Source organism: Dipteris shenzhenensis, chromosome 2 (genome assembly GCF_047967505.1).
Source record: "Dipteris shenzhenensis isolate YYH24624 ecotype China chromosome 2, Dip_SZ_1.0, whole genome shotgun sequence".
Taxonomy (NCBI): domain Eukaryota; kingdom Viridiplantae; phylum Streptophyta; class Polypodiopsida; order Gleicheniales; family Dipteridaceae; genus Dipteris; species Dipteris shenzhenensis.
Genome location: NC_141597.1, coordinates 42,430,982 through 42,453,208, shown reverse-complemented (window position 1 = coordinate 42,453,208; position 22,227 = coordinate 42,430,982).

Genomic DNA, 22,227 nt, shown 5'->3' with positions numbered 1-22,227 from the left:
GGGAATACAACCCAACTGAAGCTATGATGTTCTAACACCTAGTTTTTCTTGGATAGTGGCAGGTAAGTGGACCCTAACCTTGGAGCTTATACTACCTGACAGATTTGACACTTTTGTAGTAATTCTTTGCTTAAGTTTGGAAACTCAATATAAAGAAAAACTCTATTCCGAATCCTCTTGATTTCCTTGCCAAATTTTTGGATTACAATATTGTCAAAAGTTACTTCATTTAGTTTTCCTTAGAAAAGTTTTGAAACCATTGCTTTTTATAATTATCCAAATGATTGAATTACACTACAAGGAATAGGCCCTTTTTCGATGAAAATACCGATGCTTTTTACATTAAATTTTTTTAAAATGGGCACAAACGTTGTTATTAAAGTCGTTAAAAGCATCAGAAAAGAACCGTCGCTATAAACGGTTGCTATATAGTGACGCTGATAAACGTTGCTATATAGAGACACTGATAAATGTCGCTATATAGCAACACTGGTAAGCATCGCTATATAGCGACGATTAACAGAACTTAAAAAAAAGCATTAGTGGGGCTAAACAGGGCCATAGCAAGCCCTGTTTTGCCCCACTAATGCTTTTTTTTTTGGTAATTACCAAAAAAAGTTTTTTATTACAAAATTTCCCTTGCGAAAAGGGTGATATAAAATCGCTCAAATGAAATGATCGAGCAACAAAAGCATATACATGTCAAACATATACAACATTGTTTGTTACAAAATTACCCTTTCGAAAAGGGTGATACAAAATTGCTCAAATGAGCGGATATACAAAATGACATACATGGCAAAGTATATGCAAACTGCTACTACTACTACTACTACTACTACTACTGCTCATTCAAATCATCCTCATCGTCCTCATCCTCGTCCTCGTCTTGTTGGCTTGATCCTTGGTCCTCGTGAGCTGCGCCTTCTCCCTGATTCTCATCACGTGCGTGTGATCCCTGGCCCTAGTGATCGCTCGCCTCCGGTGATGGGACGCTCGAGCTTTGACCCGAAGAGTGAACCATATAATATGTAGTAAAACAAATAGAACAATATATTAAATGAGAAGAAGTAGACTTACCACGGTTGCCTCGAATGCCAACCGTCCGCTTGCACCAAAGTGCGAAGTACCTATGATGTCCAACCATCTCTTCGCATCCCTCCTCTGACCCTCAAACATTTCAAGATGGTCCCTATTCTACTTCTTGAAGAACTTCCAATCAGCTTTGTCTGCCCAGCTGGGTTTAGCCATCCCCTTTGCGATGGAAGTAACAAGGTTGATCTACGATGCTTCAAGACCAAACCCATGCGCTCTCGCATATAATTCTCATTAAACTCCCAATTTGGTGGATTAGGGTATTTTTGTTTTAATTCATTGATGACTGCCTGCTTCTTTTGGTCATCTTGATATCGCCAATCGGTAGCAATGCCGCTCTTGAAGTGATGGCTCATCAACTGCCTCATGGTGGCCATCACTACTTTGCCCTTTCTATCTTATATTATCTCTCCGACAGCCGTGATTTGATAGGAGAGATCCTATGATGAGTAAGGAGGACCGATGGTAGCACAGTCAGAAGGAGTGGAAGCTGTGCGAGCACTTCTGGAGCGAGAAGTAGCCGTGGGAGTAGGAGAGAGCAAGGACCTGACTGATACTATGTCTCCGGACCAAGTGGAGACCTGAAGGGATGTGAGTGTGCTGACTCGTCTACATCTCCCGAGTCAGCACAGTTACATAAGCGGCCCCTCCTACTCTTCCTTCTCTTATGAGAGGCACGCGCAGGTGATGACCCCTCGATCGAAGGGGCACGAGGGGATGGCTGGGCAGTAGGTCCAGCCATTGGTGTAGGGGAGGGAATTGCTGAGGTCCTCTGAGATAGTAGAGAGAAGCATCTCACTGCCTCCTCATCGATCATCTATGCTACAAACTCGTCGAGACTCCCGACAAAGCCATGCGCAGCTAGCAAAGTAGTTTCCCGAGGGGTAGTCGTAGTGCTACATCCGAGAGGAGTCGGATCGAGGGTAGTTGTAGTGCTAGGTCCGAGAGGAGTCAGACCAAGGGTAGTCCCCTCAGATGTCGCCTGAGAGGAATTAAAGTCCTCTGGGGCATATAGATCGTGATGTCTCCTCCTGTGGGGTTGTCCGTACTCGTCGGATGTGTGACGTAATCCCATATCTAACATAGACACAAACACAAAAACAAAAAGCAAAAAACAAACATAAGCATAGGCATAGGCAAAGGAAAAGAGGAAGAAGAGGGAAAGGAAAAGAGATTGGAAGAGGGGAAAGAGAGAAGAAGAGGGAAAGGAAAGAGGAAGAAGAGGAAAAGAGGAAGAAGAGGGAAAGGAAAAGAGATTGGAAGAGGGGAAAGAGAGAAGAAGAGGAAAAGAGGAAGAAGAGGGAAAAGAAGAGGGAAAGAAGAGAAAGAAGAGGGAAAAGAGGAGGAAGAGGAAAAGAGGAAGAAGAGGGAAAGGAAAAGAGATTGGAAGAGGTGAGAGAGAGAAGAAGAGGGAAAGGAAAGAGGGAAAGGAGAGAAGAAGAGGGAAAGAAGAGGGAAAGAGAGAAAAAGAGACATGCTCATGCATAAGCATAAGCATAAGCATGAGCATATGTCTCCTTCTCTTATACTTATGCTCATGCATATGTCTCCTCTTCATATGCATAAGCATAAGAGGATAAGAGCATGAGCATAAAAGAGGGGAAAGAGGGAAGAAGAGGGAAAGGAAAAGAGGGAGGAAAAGAGGAAGAAGAGGAAAAGGAAAAGAGATTGGAAGAGGGGAAAGAGAGAAGAAGAGGGAAAGGAAAGAGGAAAAGAAGAGAGAAGAAGAGGGAAAGAAGAGGAGAGAAGAGGGAAAAGAGAAAGAAGAGGAGAAGAGGAAGAACAAGGAAAGGAAAAGAGATTGGAAGAGGGGAAAGAGAGAAGAAGAGGGAAAGGAAAGAGGGAAAGAAGAGAGAAGAAGAAGGAAAGAAGAGGAAGAAGAGAGAAAAGAGGAAGAAGAGGAAAAGAGGAAGAAGAGGAAAAGAGGAGGGAAAAGAGGGGGGAAAAGAGGAGAAGAGACAAGAAGAGGGAAAGGAAAGAGAGATTGGAAAAGGGGAAAGAGGGAAATAAAGAGAAGAAGAGGGAAAGCAAAGAGGGAAAAAGAGGCATATGCTCATGCTTATGCATGAGCATATGTCTCCTTCTCTTATGCTCATGCATAAGCATAGGCATGAGCATATGTCTCCTTCTCTTATGCTTATGTTTATGCTTATGCATAAGACTTATGCATAAGCATAAACATAAGCATAAGAGAAGGAGACATATGCTCATGCCTATGCTTATGCATGAGCATAAGAGAAGGAGACATATGCTCATGCTTATGCTTATGCATGAGCATAAGAACATGAGCATGAAAGAGGGAAAAGAGGGGGGGGAAAGATGAGAAGAGAGAAGAAGAGGGAAAGGAAAGAGGGAAGAAGAGACATATGCTCATGCTTATGCATGAGCATATGTCTCCTTCTCTTATGCTCATGCATAAGCATAAGCATGAGCATATGTCTCCTTCTCTTATGCTTATGCTTATGCTTAGAGCATAAGCATGAGCATATGTCTCCTTCTCTTATGCTCATGCATAAGCATAAGCATGAGCATATGTCTCCTTCTCTTATGCTTATGCTTATGCTTCTAAGCATAAGCATAAGCATAAGAGAAGGAGACATATGCTCATGCTTATGCTTATGCATGAGCATAAGAGCATGAGCATGAAAGAGGGAAAAGAGGGGGAGAAAGAGGAGAAGAGAGAAGAAGAGGGAAAGGAAAGAGAGATTGGAAAAGAGGAAAGAGGGAAAGAAAGAGAGAAGAAGAGGGAAAGGAAAAAGGGAAAAAGAGAGAAGAAGAGGAAAAGAAGAGGGAAAGAAGAGGAAGAAGAGGGAAAAGAGAAAGAAGAGGAGAAGAGGAAGAAGAGGGAAAGGAAAAGAGATTGGAAGAGGGGAAAGAGAGAAGAAGAGGGAAAGGAAAGAGAGATTGGAAAAGGGAAAAGAGGGAAAGAAAGAGAGAAGAAGAGGGAAAGGAAAGAGGGAAAAAGAGACATATGCTCATGCTCTCCTTCTCTTATGCTCATGCATAAGCATAAGCATGAGCATATGTCTCCTTCTCTTATGCTTATGCTTATGCTTATGCATATCAGGAGGCATAAGAAAAGGAGACATATGCTCATGCTTATGCTTATGCATAAGCATAAGAGCATGAGCATGAAAGATGGAAAAGAGGGGGGGAAAGAGGAGAAGATAGAAGAATAGGGAAAGGAAAGAGAGATTGGAAAAGGGGAAAGAGGGAAAGAAAGAGAGAAGAAGAGGGAAAAGAGGGGGGGGAAAGAGGAGAAGAGAGAAGAAGAGGAAAAGAGAAGCATGAGCATATGTCTCTTTCTCTTATGCTCATGCATAAGCATAAGCATGAGCATATGTCTCCTTCTCTTATGCTTATGCAAGAGAAGGAGACATATGCTCATGCTTATGCTTATGCATGAGCATAAGAGAAGGGGGAAAGAGAGAAGAAGAGGGAAAGGAAAGAGGGAAAAAGAGGGGGAAAGAGATTGAAAGATTGAAGGAGAAGAAGAAGGAAAGGAGGGAAAGAAGAGGAGAGGAGAGGGAAAGAAGAGGGAAGAGAGGGGAAGAGAGGGTTCCTACACCCATCACTACAGCTAGCACTTAAGGCACTAGTTGCAGGCCAATGCAAATAACAAAAATAACAAATGGAAAAAAGAGGAAGCACTTACCTGGAATAGTACGTCTCGCTCAGTGTTTTGTGGACTGGCCCTACAAAAGAGAGGAAACATACCATTTTTCAAATAAGATGTTAGAGGAAGGAGGAGATTACAAAAGCAACTTCTCAAAGAGATTGGATTGAGGAGACAAGGAGAAAGAGAAGGAAGAGAAATAAAAAAAAGACTAGAAGAGGTGAGTCTTCTTTCTTTCTTGAAATCTCATTTTTTGTTTCAATCCTTTGAAATCAAGCATGAAAACTAGTACATAGCTTTAGCAATACAAGGAGAAGCACTCACAAAATGAAATCTTACAAAAAACCTACCTACATTGTTCAAAGAGACTCACCTTCTTGAAAAACTTCCTTTCAAGAAACCAAAGAGGGAGAAGGGTGCAGAGGGAGCACAAGTGCTAGGAGAGGGGTGAGGTGGTGAGGAGTGGAGAATAGAGTGGGAGGTCGTCGGAAATAGGTGGGAGGAGAGATTGCTTTGCTTACAATAGAGATTAGAGAGTGCTAAAGAAAGCACCGCACGTCGCGTCAAGTTTCAGGTTTTAACCCATAGCATCGCTATATAGCGATGCTGTTCTGTCGCTATATAGCGATGCTTTTAATCAAAAGCGTCGCTATATAGCGATGGAACAGAGCAAAACGTTGCTATATAGCGACTCTTTAAGACACTTTATGTTAGATGCTATTTTATAGCTGTTAATATATTTCCTTGCAACTTATGTTGTGATTTTATAAGTGTAGATGGAAGGGACCATCCTCATAGTTGGATTATTGTGGAACCATATGCGAAATCTATGAAGTTGATTTTAGAGGATTTAGTATTTTCATTTTTGATGTAAAATGGTTTAGAACTATTTACAACGGTCCCCATGCGACAGTGAGAAAAGATAGTAGCGGTTTCTTTGCAATAGACTCCACCAAACATTGGACCGATGAAAGTGATACTTTTGTTCTTCCTGAGCACTGTGAGCAGGTGCATACTTAATTAATCGAAGCTTTCATTTTTAAAGATCCATTGATATATGTACTTGAGCATAATTTCATATATATAATTGATGACATCTGGCACCATCTTCAATATAGGTGGTTTTTCATCCGGATCGTTCAAGATGGTGGTACGTGATCCAAGTTGCACCATGAAGTAAGCAAATTTTTGAAGATAGAGATGTGGATATGGAGATGCCACTACCAATGCCAGATCCAATTGATCCCGATGAATCTAGCGAAGAAGATGAAGATCACAATATGAGCCAAGAGGAAGATGCGCATAATGACATCACATGGGAGGAAGATGGAGATCATGATATTGAGGAAGAAGACAACGATCATCAAGAATCACCACACTTTATTGAAGAAGATGATCAAGTACTTTTAGGTGAACGTATGATGCTAGAGTACGATGATGATATAGGAGATCAACTCGGTATAGAGTTGGAGATAGACTTATTTAGCGCCTTAGACTTGGCTCAAGATGAAACAGTTGATGTAAATGCTCTTCATTGATTTTTTTCATCTCAAACTTGGACATGAATATATGAGCTTCAAAGGCTTGATGTACATGCTCTCATATTTTTATTCTCTCAAAAGATCAAACATGTGTATGAAAATTTAAAAAAATGTATCATTGGAAAAAACTAACTTTTAAGGCCTATATGAGTAAAAAACCTCTCTGGAAAACGTTGCTATAAAATAGTATCTCAGTGTCGCTATATAGCGACACTTAAAAGTCGCTATATAGCGACCTTTGTAATAGTCGCTATATAGCGATGTTTGCCTAAAGTCACTATATAGCGATACTTTACGGGATACGCTTTTCATACCGACGATTAGCGCCCCGGGTGCACTAAACGTCCGTACTTAAATGTCACAATAGGATCCATGTGTAGTAGTGTTAATTGTATGGTTCATTTATTAATGGGATTAATAAATCTAAACACACACACACACACACACACACTTGCACGCACACTCACACATGCACATGCACATGCACATGCGCATGCATACACACATGCACATGCACTATTATGGATAAATTTAACCGATGAAAAAGGCATAAATATGTGTGTGTGCTTGTATGTATGGCAATAGTATAATAAAATATGGTGTGCATAGGGCCCAGGGTTGAGGTGGCATGGCATGACCATGTGCCACCCTTCCATGTAAGAGGACCCATAAGGTGTATTGTACATAATCCATGGTAGTAATATTATAAAATGTTAAGGTGGCATGGCTCCCCCATGTGCCACCCCTCCACCTAGGCGGTCCCATGCCTGCATTTAGTGAGATATGGCCCAAAGTCCATGGGAGAAGTAATATAAAATAGGTGGAGATGGATATTATATTGGGTTATTCCCTCCATATAGGTGTGAAGATAGTGGGAGAGAAGGAAGGAGTCTCACTTGTGGCTTTCTCACATACACAATGGGGGAATACACACAAAGGTGGAGGCTGAAAACAGTTTTCCTCTTCTTAGTTGTGAAAGCTAAAAGAACTCTAGTACAAAGAAATAGGAGAACCCTATATGTGGGTATCAAACCAAACTGAGCTAACTAAGGTGGCATACTAACTGAGCCATGAACTAGAGTAGATAAGGATACCTGTCATCCAGCTATTATTCATGGGCGGTGTACCAATCGCATCTGCAACTAACAAGTCAGTGACATAAATGCACAACGGTCACCCTGGCATATCACGAGTGGAGCTCGATATCTCAATACTCCCCCTCGAGCTCAATCCCAATTCCTGCACACCAAGCAGGTCTCTGAACTTGCGCAACTTCTCTGCGCCCAATGCCTTCATGAATATGTCAGCTACCTGATCCTTTGTGCTGACATAAACTAGATTAATAAGACTTAGTAAAACCTTCTCCTGCACATAGTGATAATGCACCTCAACGTGCTTTGTTCTAGCATGATAGACTGTGTTATTTGCCAAGTGTATATTGCTCATGTTGTCATAATAAATGACAACTGGCCCATCTGTAGACTGATGCATATCATAAAGTAGCTTATGCAACCAAGCTACCTCACATGCAGCCATTGCTGCACCCCTGTACTTAGCCTCTGTGCTTGATAAGGCAACTGTAGGCTGTTTCTTGCTGCTCCAAGAGACTGTAGCACTCCCAAAAGAGAACATATATCCACTGGTAGATCGTCTATGTGAAATACTACTAACCCAATCAGCATCAGTGTATCCATGCAACTGTATCTGAACCCTAGCCTCATAAAATAGTCCATACTACAACGTGGACTTCACATACCTGAGTATGCATCTAGCCACATCCAAATGCGGTTTCCTTGGAACGTGCATAAACTGACTTACCAATCCAACAGCATAGCTCAAATCTGGCCTGGTAATAGTCATATAAATCAAACTTCCTACTATGCGTCTGTACATAGTAGGGTCTTCCAGAAGCTCACCTGCATTTGCGCTCAGCTTCACATTCTGCTCCAAAGGAACTGAAATAGGCTTACAGCCTGTCATCCCATATTTGGACAGCATGTCGAATCCATACTGCTTCTGTAAGAGCTGTATCCCACCTGGTGATCTAATCACCTCAATGCCCAAGAAATAACGTAGCTCTGCCAAATCCTTCATCTCAAACTTCTGCTTCAATAGCATTTTCACATGAAGGATATCTTCATCACCATCACCTGTGATGATCAAATCATCAACATAAATGACAAGCAGCATAATACCTTTCTCTGTTTTTCTCACATAAAGTGAGAAATCTGCCTTGGAAATCTGAAAGCCAATAGTGACAAGATACTTTCCTATCTTGTTAGACCATGCTCTAGGTGCTTGCTTCAAGCCATACAAGGCTTTCTTCAACCTGCAAACCAACTCAGGGTGAACGCATGAACATAATGTGGTGGCTGCTCCATAAAGACCTCTTCTTGCAAATCACCATGCAAGAAGGCATTCTTTACATCCATCTAATGTAAAGACCATCCCTTTGATGCAGCCATAGCAATGACTGCTCTTACGGTTTCCATCCTTGCAACCGGACTGAATGTTTCTTCATAATCAATGCCAAATGTCTGTGCATACCCCTTGACAACTAATCTTGCCTTGTATCTGTTCACAGAACCATCTGCGTTGTGCTTCACCTTATAAACCCACTTACAGCCAATTGCATTCTTGTCTTTAGGCAAAGGCACCAGTTCCCATGTAGCATTTGCTTCCAAGGCATCCATTTATTCATCCATGGCTTTCTCCCATTTTTCTTTTCCCATGGCTTGCTCAAAAGAAGTGGGTTCTGGTTCTTGTATCACTTTGACCATATAGGCATAGTGAATGGCTGTAAATCCATCATATTTCAGCCTATCCATAGGATACTTAACTCTGGTAGACCTGCGCAAAATAGGCTCACTTCCAGGTGCTCTCAAAACATCTCTGGTCTTCCTTACTCCAGGTGTAACAATAGAAGGAATACCCAACTCATCATCAATGCTCTGTTCTGAGCCACTAGATTCACCATCCACATAAGAGTGACTTGCATTCACATCAAACATGGCTGATCTACCTTCTCTTTTCCTTTTCGTGATACATGCATACCACTATCTACATTGCTTTGAGGAGATTCTCCTGATCTCAATCTGCCTGTCCATGGCGAAGTATGTGAACTACTCCTAGAGGACATTGTAGGTCCACTAATATTTTGTGATTGCTACTGTGAATTCGGTGCAGCATTACCATTTTGTGCATCTATATCATCAATCACATTTACTGGTTTATACCAGCTGCTCATCTCATCAAAAACAACATCTATACTCACTGTAAACTTACGAGTAGAAGGGTTATAGCATCTATACCCTTTCTACTGCAGAGAATAACTAATAAAGATGCACTTCTCAGCTTTTGGATTCAACTTGGACCTCAACTCATCTAGCACATGAACATAGGCAATGCAACCAAAAATTTTCAAATGAGAAATATCTGGTTTCCTACCAGTATACATCTCCTCTAGAGTCATGCCATGTATTGCTGCAGTGGGAGTCCTGTTCATTATGTAAACTACTGTAGCAACTACTTCAGCCCAATAATAACCTGGGAGGTCTTTTTCATTTAGCATGGCTCGAGATACCTCTCCAATATGCCTGTTTTTTCTTTCTGCAAGTCCATTTTGCTGTGGGGTATGACTGCATGAATATTGCTGCTTTATGCCATGCTCTTGTAGGAACCTTGCAAACTCATTTGAGAGGTACTCTCCCCCTCCATCTGACCTTAGGCATTTTATTTGCAGGCCTGTTTCTTTTTCAACCATAGCTTTAAAAGCTTTGAAGTGCCCAAACACTTCACTTTTCTTTTTCATAAAATACACCCAAACTTTTATGCTGTAGTCATCAATAAAAGTGACAAAATAATGACAGCCTCCAATAGATGCAGCTTTAGTAGTCCACACATCAGAGTGGATTAATTCCAATGGCTTCTTACTCTCTTGAGCATGCCTAGGAAATGGTTTCCTTGCCTGTTTTCCAAGTTGACATGCTTCACATACCTTATGCATTTCTGCAACCTTGAATTTAGGCAATCCTGCAACAATATTTTGGGCCCGCATTGATTTAAGTCACTATAGATTAACATGACCAATGCATTTATGCCAGATATCAATATCTGTAACTACATCGGTCCCATGTGCAAACATTGCTGCACTCAATTCAAGCATGTCCGCATCCAATGTAAACATCTTGCCCTTCTTCTTTCCTTTTGCTATCAAGCGACCATTGTTTTTCATATCCTCAACAAAGCATCCATGAGGATTAAATCTGACTTGCAAGCCCTGCTCAACCATTTGACCAATAGAAACCAAGTTCTTGGAGATATTCGGGACATGAAATACATTAGACAGGTATTTCTTTTTCCCATCCTGCATAGACAAAGGAATTTTACCAATCTGCACAATAGGATGTGTAGTATCATCACTAGTCTCCACAAATCCTGGTTTTTCCATTTGCCTTACATCCTACATCCATTCTGCATGACCTGTCATGTGGTTTGATGCACCTGAGTCAACATACCACATATCATTTCTTTCTTTTGCACTTGTCACAGAATTGGTCATGTGCTACACTATAAACAGATGCTCATTTTTGTCATCACCCTGTCTACTAGAGGATGCATAATTGCCTTGTTGCAATTTTCCATTCATAATGTCATTCTGCTTTTTGTAGCACTCTTTAGCCATATGATCCATTTTACCACAATAGTAGCATTCAACATTGCTGTTTGCATTTTGGCCTCTTTGCCATCCACCACGACCTCTTTGGCTCCCCCTGCCTCTAGAGTTACCATGTCCTCCTCCATAGGACTGGATTTCTACCATGGCCTCTAAATCGGCCTCCTCTACCTCTGCCTCTACCTCTTCCAGCATTTGAGTAGAAGACAGTTTCTTTTGAAGTTCCTCTTGAAGAAGATGCACCACCATTTCTTTGCTCTTCAGAAATTAGAAGAGCAAACAACTCCTTAAAATCAGGAAATTTTTCACGGACGGCAATGGATGTCCGGAACTGTGCATAATCCTTTCCTAGACCATTCAAGGTCATAGAAACTAGATCATCATCTTCCACTGGCGACCCAATGGAAGCAAGTGCATCTGCTATTTTCTTCACCTTCATGTGGTAGTCATTGATGCTCATATTTTCTCTCTGCACATTGTGCAACTCCTGCTTGAGCTGCATTTTCCTGGCTTGCGTATTTGTGCTGTACATTTTTGCCAAAGTATCCCATGCCTCGTTTGGCATACTTGCATCCTGAATATGCACAATCATAGAATCTGAAATACTGATAGACAGCCAGTACATAACTTTTCTGGCTCTCTCATGCCATCCTTTAAATGCCTGCATTTCCTGTTGACTAGGAACATTAGGAAGAACTGGTTCTTCTTCATTTCCTGTAATGAACTCCCAATAGCCTTTTCCCATAAGGAAATTCGTCATTCTAAACTTCCATGCTTGGAAGTTGTTCTTGTCAAGATTTTCAGTGACAATCTATGAAAGAGAATCAGACGCCATTACAGAACACTACAAAATATTCTGTTACTACAAAAAACACAGCTTCTGCCTCACACGGGCAAATTTGCAAAACTAACGAAAGTGGTATTTGACCACACAGTCACTTCTTAGTGACGATTTTGCATCAACAGGTGATAAGGATGATTCTGTAACTCTCAATATCTCTGCGCACAGGCATATGATGCAATTTCTGCTGCAACTTTTCACCGACCTGCAGAGCAATGGTCTCACAGCAAAAACAAGGCCTTTTTCTCATTGCCTGCGGAGAACTTCCGCCTCCAAAACGGGCCCCAAAATGGCCTCGAATCAGAAAAACAAAGTCACTGCGGGCTTCGCCTATGCCCGCAGCATATATTGCCCTCTCGCCACACTGCAAAGGGCGTCTCAATCTGAGACAATGCACTCTTGCACTTTCCAGCTATGCTACCTGCAGAGATTTGCTCCCAAACTCGAAAAAGGAAAGCAACACTGGTCCTCTTACCAGGACACCATGAAATTGGTTTGCTTTCTTGAGCTCCTTACCACGAACCAGGCTCTGATACCATGTGAAGATAGTGGGAGAGAAGGAAGGAGTCTCACTTGTGGCTTTCTCACATACACAATGGGGGAATACACACAAAGGTGGAGGCTGAAAACAGTTTTCCTCTTCTTAGTTGTGAAAGCCAAAAGAACTCTAGTATAAAGAAATAGGAGAACCCTATATGTGGGTCTCAAACCAAACTTAGCTAAGTTCTAAGGTGGCATACTAACTGAGCCATGAACTAGAGTAAATAAGGATAGCTATCATCCAACTATTATTCATGGGCGGTGTACCAACTGCATCTGCAACTAACAAGTTGGTGACTGACATAAATGCACAACGGTCACCCTGGCATATCATGACTGGAGCTCGATATCTCAACAATAGGATAGGCCCATGTGGGGGAGGTATAGAAGGTCCAAGAGTGCAAGTTAAATAATGGGGAAAGTAGGATGAGGTGGCAAGATTCCTTGTGCCAACCCTCCACTTGTCCTCCTAGATGTTTGAATGTATTATAAAATTGGAAGAGACCAAGGGAGTATCATAGACTTGGGATATGGGAGTTGATATATGTGGAAAAATGTGGCCAAGCGTTATCGCACACAATTGAGAGTGTGTAACTGCCTAGCCCACATGGGAGACTCTTCCACACACTCTCCACACACACCATGCATGTGGGAGGATGCATTTATTAGGAGAGACCCCCTCTCTTGGCTATAAAAGGAGGGGGCTATTCCTTGATGAGACACAATCATTCTTGTAAAGCCACCTAGCTAGTACTTTGATTTCCCCCTTCCCTTCCTTTCAAATAAAGCATGGCCCTCTTCCCTTGATGTCTCCATCTTTACATTCCTCCTCCCATCATGTACATGCTCTTCTTTCCCCTCTCTCTCTCCCCTTGTGCCATAGTCTCCCTCTTTATTCCCTCCCCTCTTAGTCTCTTTTCCCCACCTAGGTTAACGCTTCTCCCCTCACATTCCCTATTCCTCCATGGCCCTCGAGCGTCGCCATACCTATCCTCTAGCCTCTTGTCTTGATTTCTTTTCCGGCTAATAGAAATGGTGTGGCTGCTGGGATCGAAATCTCCACGGCTAGTGGTGTAAAACCTGTTACTCCTACGACTGGGTGCGGCTCAGCGGCCTCTTCTGTGCACAGTTCTCTACTTTTGCACCTCCAAACTGTGTGCCTTCCCTATCTCTATGGCTGTAAAACCTTCCTGCTTCTGCGCTTCTAGTCTATCTGCTTTCTGCTCGCGGTTCCTATGTGTATTCTGGTGAGCGAATTGTATCAGTCGCATCTACAAAACTATAACATCTGTGCTCCCTCTGAGTTCCTACGTGCGCATTTGCGCGTTTGTGTACACCCGCGCGCATTGCGGATAGATCGCGATGCTTTTCTCGGCTCCTACGTCTTTTGGTCGCGGATAATTTTTCTAGATTTCTGCAAAACTGTAACAGATCCTGCGCCCCCCTCTACACTCTTCTCTTTCTCTTTCTCTTTCTCTTCTCCTTCTCCTCTCTTTTTATAAAAAAGTGGGATTTGAACCCAAGACCTTCCCCTTCACAAAAGGGAGATTTATCGTTGGGACAGCAAGTAGGAAGTGATGAAAATGTAATGATTTTTGCTTATATATTCAAATCTCAAGAACTGTAACTCTCTAACCATGGGGAGTTTCCTCTTGTAAAAAGAAAAAATATTTCATTTCATGTGCTCTATTCACATCTCCTACTAGATCGGCGATTCGAAACTTTTCCAAGTTCACTTCATGGGTGCACGCCACACGAGGAGGGTGGATATTTATGTCACTTCTCGAGGAGTTTAAGGATTTGGTGCCTGGTCCTCTACGCCTTACGGCTACCAATGGACGAGATCTCTTTCTTGATCTTCATGTCAATCTACAACAATTGATTGTACAGTGCATTGCTTAAGGAGACGACAAGTGGGATGATACACCATGGATGATTCAAGGTGAAGAGCTACTGATACGCTAGGAGAACTTTGATTTCAATTCTACTCATTGTACAATGATCGAGCTACTTGCTACTTTGGAGGTAATTAAAAGGGTGTCCTTGTTCAAAGGGTGGGATGCTCCCCAAGCTTGGGCAGAGATTTGGCGCATCTGCTTATTAATTCCTGTGGATAAGCTCGTCTTGAATGGTTTATTCTCAATCTCACTACAAAGGTTTCTAGGCCTTGGCTATGGTTGGTAATGTTTCGACCAAGGAATCCCTTTGTACCTAATCAACCCTTTGTGCCTCATTTTGAGCTTCAAGTTGTAATTCTTTTTGCTCTAAAGATAAACTATCAACAAAGGATTACAAGTTTATTTGGTGCTAATGTTTGGCTCAAGTATTGAACTCTCCCCACCCTCTCTTTCTACCTATCTTGGATTACCGAGAAACTTGGGATGTCCGGATTTTAGTCTTGGTGTGATGACATCTTGGATCCTTCAATTTGATGAAGCTTACAAACCTTCGACCAAGGCTGCTGGTGTGGGTGTGAAGCTCACTTCACCGGGTAGTGAGGAGTATTGTTATAGCAAGTCTGCACCAGCAAGTACTTACAACCAAGCTGAGTAATCGGCACTCATTTTTGGGCTACAAAAGGCGCAAGAAAATTGCATCAAGCAACTTGAGGTGCAAGGAGATTCTCAACTCATGTGTGAACAACTTAGTGGAAGGTGGAAGGTGCAGAGCAAAGGCTTGGTTCCACGGCATCAACAAGCATTGGAACTATGCCAACAATTTGAAGAGGTAAAAATTCAGCATATCCCTCGAGCTCAAAATCTAGTTGCTGATTTCTTGGCACGTGAAGCTTGTACTTCAATCGCGCATGACGCGAGTGGAAGCACCACCCCACAAAGCTGCAAGCCACAAAGGAGGGTGATCATTTGTAAGGAATGCAAAGGTTGTGGTCATCATGAAACTAAGTGTTGGTCATATTTGATACAAGTTTACCGACTTTGGAAGATCATCAGGAAGGTCCTCAAGGGCATTGCTCAAAAGAAGGATGCCAGACCGCACACCCCTTGAAGAAATAGCATGGCGATTACAAGAACTGGAAGAAGCTGAAGGTGATGTGCAAGCTCTCCAACTATTGACATTTGTCATGGCATTCTTGTTTGCCTTGATAAACAACCTCATGCAATGCCGTGGCTCTAACCCTCACTTGTAAAGATGGATGCAATATCATGAGGGTTGGTCCTTTAAAGATTGTCTATGAGCTATTCTATGCTGAAGATTCTTCCCGTGTAGTATTTCACAATGCACGAGTCACACCGTACCCTACCTATGTGTGCTTTGTGGATGTATCTTCACCTGATTTTCAGTTCAAGCTACCTCTTTCCATTGTTTGCTAATAGATAAGCCTCATTTCAACTCTCTCTTTTCCATTTTTCATGCATGGCTGACATTCCTGTGTTCTATGTATGGGTTGAAGAAAATCCAAATGAGTATCTTGTGGCCTTCAAGCGCCATTATGTTTCTCTCAACTTTCTTACTGAAGATAGATGGTTGTTGGTTCTTCCCATGTTCTTAGATGATTTTGCCAAGGTGTGGTACGAGAGGTAGATTGATGAAGTTCAAGAAAGCTGGCCCCATTTGACTGCAGCACTAGTTGAGTATTTTGGCAAAGAAGAGGAGCTCGAGAATGTTCATCTGTTGATAACGAGGTTGAGGCAAGAAGAAGGAGAGACAGCGTGTCGATATGTGGATCGAGCGGCTGGGCTCTTGGATTGCCTAGTAGCTATGCAACCAGTTAATGAGAGGTTTGTTATCGGAATGACTCAGTATGTGTTGAGCCATATGGTGTCTGGTTCCGCTGATGAGTTTTGTCTCAAGTTGAGGTGGGAGGACCTGAAGACCATGGAGCACGCAAAGGCAATTGCAGTGAAGTTTGATAGAATGTCTAGTGATTTAGTCATCATTCCTCCTTTCCCTTTTGCAATGACAGTCAAGGTGTCTCATGGTGGATCCATCTTAGCAAAACCTCTTCCTCCCCCATCTTCTCCCCCTCCTCTGCAATATGTATCCCCTACCCCTATTGGTGTACCTCCAACTCCTGATATTGTGAAGATTATTGATGAACTCTGCATTGAATTGATGGAATTAAAAAGTAAGGCTACTTCTAATCCACATGATAAGTCCCAGTTGGTTTGTCACGGTTGCAATCAAAAGGGGCACTACTGCTCAGAGTGTCCAAATGTTCCTCAAGTGCATCTCATGGAGACTTCTAGATCAGTTACTAGGGGGTAAGATAATGATGAGATTGAATGTGGCAATGATAGTGAATCAATTCCCTCTGAAAGTTGTAGTGAATCTGGAGATGATAATGAGCCATATGGACTTTACATACACTACTAGATTGCATTGAATCCTTCAGGTTCTCTTTCTTGTCCTTTGGATTTTTCTTATGATAAAGAATTCGAGGGTCTTGATGGACTGTTCGATGATGAAAGCATCAATGAGCTCAAAGTCTTGATAGTAGGGGCCGACAACGGTGAAATCCTCACCCCTTCTTCTCCCCTTGATGTTGTGAGTCTCTTGGAACTTGATGTGATTATATGTGGTGATAGCATGGTAGAGATGTTTGAAATGTGCTCAGAAGATGCTTTGATGGATATTGAAGAACAATGCAACCAACTATGGGCTGAGCTTATTGATAAGAAAGTCATGGTGTTAGATGAAGTGTTGAGTAGTGAGGATGAAGTTGAGGCCAAGAAGTTGATGGATGTGATGCATGCTGAAAAGGTCTTGATGGTATCTCTTGATAATTTCACAAGTTATGATCCCATGATTGATTTGGAAAGGAGCTCCAAACTATTCTTGCAAGACTCAATGTGGGACGGTGTTTTCTATTAAATGATAGATTTCCCTCCATATGGGGGGGAGTATGTTTTGGAGGTACTTTTATCCCAAACCGGGGGGAGTGACCTGCTCCTGTGTGCTTTGATGCATCATCCGGGTTTTGTGGCCCTTTTGAGTAGTAACCAGTTTGTATTTGATCCAGGGCATGAGGAGATGGCACTAACACCACAGATTGTTTTTGATCGAGGAAAGTATAACGGTAAATGAACACAGACTCTTGGATCTGTTGAGTTCCAAGATCATTTCCAGAAACCACATGAAAGGAAGGTGTTCAACAAAAGGGATCTCAAGCTTTTCCTTCTTGTGTTTTTTTTCCCAGGCATGAAATGCTGTGCATTCCCTGCCTGGGGAGGGAACTGTTATGGATAAATTTGACCAATGAAAAAGGCATGAATATGTGTGTGTGCTTGTATGTGTGGAAATAGTATAATAAAATATGGTGTGCATAGGGCCCAGGGTTGAGGTGGCAGGGCATGACCATGTGCCACCCTTCCACATAAGAGGACCCATAAGGTGTATTGTACATAATCCATGGTAGTAATATTATAAAATGTTAAGGTGGCATGGCTCCCCCATGTGCCACCCCTCCACTAGGCGATCCCATGCCTGCATTTAGTGAGATATGGCCCAAAGTACATGGGAGAAGTAATATAAAATAGGTGGAGATGGATATTATATTGGGTTATTCCATAGGATGGCCCCATGTGGGGGAGGTATAGAAGGTCCAAGAGTGCAAGTTAAATAATGGGGAAAGTAGGATGAGGTGGCAAGATTCCTTGTGCCAACCCTCCACTTGTCCTCCTGGATGTTTGAACGTATTATAATAAAATTGGGAAGAGACCAAGGGAGTATCATAGACTTGGGATATGGGAGTTTATATATGTGGAAAAATGTGGCCAAGCATTATCGCACACAATTGAGAGTGCGTAACCGCCTAGCCCACATGGGAGACTCTTCCACACAAACCATGCATGTGGGAGGATGCATTTATTAGGAGAGACCCCCTCTCTTGGCTATAAAAGGAGGGGGCTATTCCTTGATGAGACACACTCATTCTTGTAAAGCCACCTAGCTAGTACTTTGATTTCCCCCTTCCCTTCCTTTCAAATAAAGCATGGCCCTCTTCCCTTGATGTCTCCATCTTTGCATTCCTCCTTCCATCATGTACATGCTCTTCTTTCCCCTCTCTCTCTCCCCTTGTGCCATAGTCTCCCTCTTCATTCCCCCCCCTCTTAGTCTCTTTTCCCCACCCAGGTTAACGCTTCTCCCCTCACGTTCTCTATTCCTCTATGGCCCTTGAGCGTTGCCATATCTATCCTCTAGCCTCTTGTCTTGATTTCTTTTCCGGCTAATAGCACACACACATGCACATGCACATGCACATGCACACACACAAACACATGCACACGCACACGCACATGCACACACATATGCACATGCACATCCATGCGCACACGCGCACACGTACGTACACACACACATGCACATGCACACGCAAACGCAGACGCACATGCACATGCACATGCACACACACACATGCACATGCACACACACGTGTGCATGTGCACACACATAGAGACACACACACACATGCACACACGCACGCATGCATGCATGGCTACACAAGCACACGCACATGCGTGCACACACACACACAAGTTGTGAATAGTGTGTGGTTAATATTTGGTTGTCACTGATGTGGTTATTTGTATGGCAACTAGCATGTCCACGGGCTTGGCTTGTGGATACCCATAAGGACTTGGGTATATGGTGAGAAATCAAAAGCTCCTCATCCTTTAGCTTCTCCTAGATGACTTTGGGATCAGCTTCAATACTAGGAACAATAGCTTGGTCTCCATAGTCATCTAGATCTCCAAGAATTGGTGACTCCTCAACCATGAAAGTTTGTACCTTCTCATCAAAGATTAATTACATCTTTTCTAACCACATCTCTCAAGAGATCGAGGAAAAGAAAATTGACACCCGAAGATAACTTGGGAAAACTTGCATGTACTGCTGAGAAACCTCCACTATACAAGATATTTAAGAGATGCAAGAGGGGGCCATATATATAGGGGTGATCGCTTGTACTTGGCTTGCTTATGTAGGTTGACCTACTCAAACATTAGATCAGCCTAATTTGACCCAGTTGGTTTAAATATGTTCAGGTTTACCTGACTAGAGGTGTGGCTGGTGTAACTTGACTAGGTTGGTTGGCCAAATCGGCTCCCAAACCTATCCTCCCACCTTGGCTATTGAGGTGGCCTAAAATGACACTTTAGTCCCACCCATAACCCTTGTCCTAGATTGGAAACCAACCCTTGATTGGCACAGTACCCTGACATCTAGCACTGGGTCCAGCACCTCCTAACCTATAGAATGCATTGAGAAATGACCCAGAAGCCACTCCTTTATTTGAGTGGGAACACCCAAATAGAAGCCCTCACTCAATACTGTATATAAAGAGATGTCTAACTCTAACAAATTAGTCCCATCAAGCCTCCTCATGTCCTAGAAGTTGGGGTGAGGCATGCAAGAGGCCATTGTTTTTTAAAGTACTGAAGTAAACCTGTAAAAGTAGCAAACCAAACTTAGAAATATTTTGCTCTTCTTTGTTGAACCTCTATTATTGTTTGTTTGAGCTTTAATCTTGATGCTTGTCATATCGGCCATTCTCAAACAAATACTCTAATTACTTCTTTACTTATAAGATATATTGAATGCTTTGAGTTTCTCTCAATTTTGGTTCTATTATTTACATCACATGTTGGTTATGTGTTCATGAGTACTTAAAACTCCTTTGCCATACAAAGACAAGCCAAGATTATGCCAAAAAGCTCATGCTATGACTTAGATCATTGCCATTACTTTATCACAATGATTCCATGCATAATATGAATTATCATGTGTCAGCAACCTATGATAGTGTGAAATCGACACTTTGTTGCACGGCTAATGCAAATACTAAGTTGTTTTTTTAAAGATTTACAATGCGTGTGATGGTTAATATTGCATAATTAAAATGACTACTCTGCACAATTTTGAGCTTGTGTGCACATGGCTTAGTCACAGTTGCTTTCGTTTTGTAATTCTATGCCCATTGTTGTCACTTAGTTGAAGTGATATGTATATTCTCATGTCATCAATTTGGCTTGCCCATTGCATTGCTTTATTGATGATGTGTGTAGTTTGCTTGTTGCTTGGCCAGAGTAGTCATGCCTATCGAAAGCTAGTTGAAAGTCAAGTGCCATTTGCAATTTGTTGTAGTCGTAGATTTGTTTATGGTGTTTTATGAGAAGTCATCTTTGTAGTGCAATTATTTATTGTTGTAAAGCCTACTTGGACCATTCATCATATCGGCCCCTAAGCTATCCCATTGCTATTAGAAAGTCTCAACGTTGAAATGATACGTGAAGCTTTTTCCTCATAAGCTTCTCTCAATTTTGTTTTTGACACAACTCGACCCTTTCTGACAAAAAGTTCTTAGGATTGGCTTGAGCAAGGTCACCTTTCTGACCTCTGCACCCTTTCACCAATAAAAGGGTCTAGGAGGCATTCATTTTGTCAGACTCATTGTGTGTGAACCTTTTCTTTACATAAGTATGGTCCCCTTTTGCAAAATCACACCCCCACAACTGATCTCGTTAGTAGCAAAAGGGGGTTGCAAGGGTATTAGTTATGTTCATAATCTTTCTAAATTTTTAGGAAGATAATTAACCAAATCATGGTAGTATGTATATCTTTGTGTTCATTTCACTCAATGGTGTTGATTCATTTTTGGTATGCATATCTTTGTTTTTGTTTTGCTCAATGTTGGTGACTCATTTTTTGTGACTACTTATGTTTCCATTATTGCTCATAATGTAGAGAAAAAGAAATTCAACTAAGTCCTCTCAAAGGGGAAGACAAAGCACAAGGAAGAGCATAAAGAACAATGGCATCACAATAGAAGAAGTAAGACTATGGAAGCACAAGTTGACACTAACCTTGAGTAGAATGATGGTAAAAAATAAGGACCATAAGTCATGCAAGATGAAGATAACAGTGATGAACATGATGGTGAGAAAGAGGGAGATCTTAATAGGAAGAAGTTTTTTCAACCTCCATTGAGGATCTACCCTTAGGTGGTGATATTTGAAATATCTTGCATTTCCTATGTAGATCCTAACAAAATAAAACTACAGGATCTAGAGAGATCCCATTCTAACTTGGAATCATCCTATTAGCACCTACACACATAGATTAAGGTGGTTTTGCAAGTCCTCAAAACTAGTTGGACTGCTACTATCGTTCAGTTTGCCTATGTGGGACTATGTTAGACAATTTCCTACTAACACAGAGACACACGTCTTGACTAATGGTGTTGGATCACCTCCACAACAATGGTCTCTATCCAAGTTAACCACATTTATTCTGCATGCATGATCGAGGCATGATCTCAACCCAGGGTTGTCGAGATAACTCGAGGTTGACAAGAAAGTGATAGAGAGATGGATAAATATTGAGAGATATTGAATTGTAATTATGAGCCATATCTTGAAACTATTATTATTAGTACTTGGTGTTTAGATCTTGGATAATAGCTTGTTTGCATGAGGTTTGCATTACTATTGTTTTCACCTTTGATGTATGCTTCAAGGAACATGTGTGTTTCCTATGGTTAGATTTTATATTCTCCAAAAGACTCTTGCGATGAAATTTAGCTGTTAATTTGTGAATCATACCAAGGGTTACATAACACTAGTATTACTAAAGTCTATTGGCTTGTGGTGCAGTTGGGCTAGTACTACTAGATATAACCCTCTAAATTTCACTTGGAGACAAACATAGTTGGTAACAAGTGGAAGCATCAAAAAGGTACACGACACTATTTCTCTAAGAAGGTTAATAGAATCAAGCTCGCAACTATAAGCTCGTGCATTTTAACTCGAAAAGAAATCATACTCTAGAAGAAGCTACAATAGGTGCTACACTTGGGCTTGTTAGGTAACCAGACCCACCTAGTTTAGTTATGATCTTCTCAACTTGCTCAAGTCGGCTAGGGCATGTCAAGTCAACTACTTGCTGTAGATAGACTTGG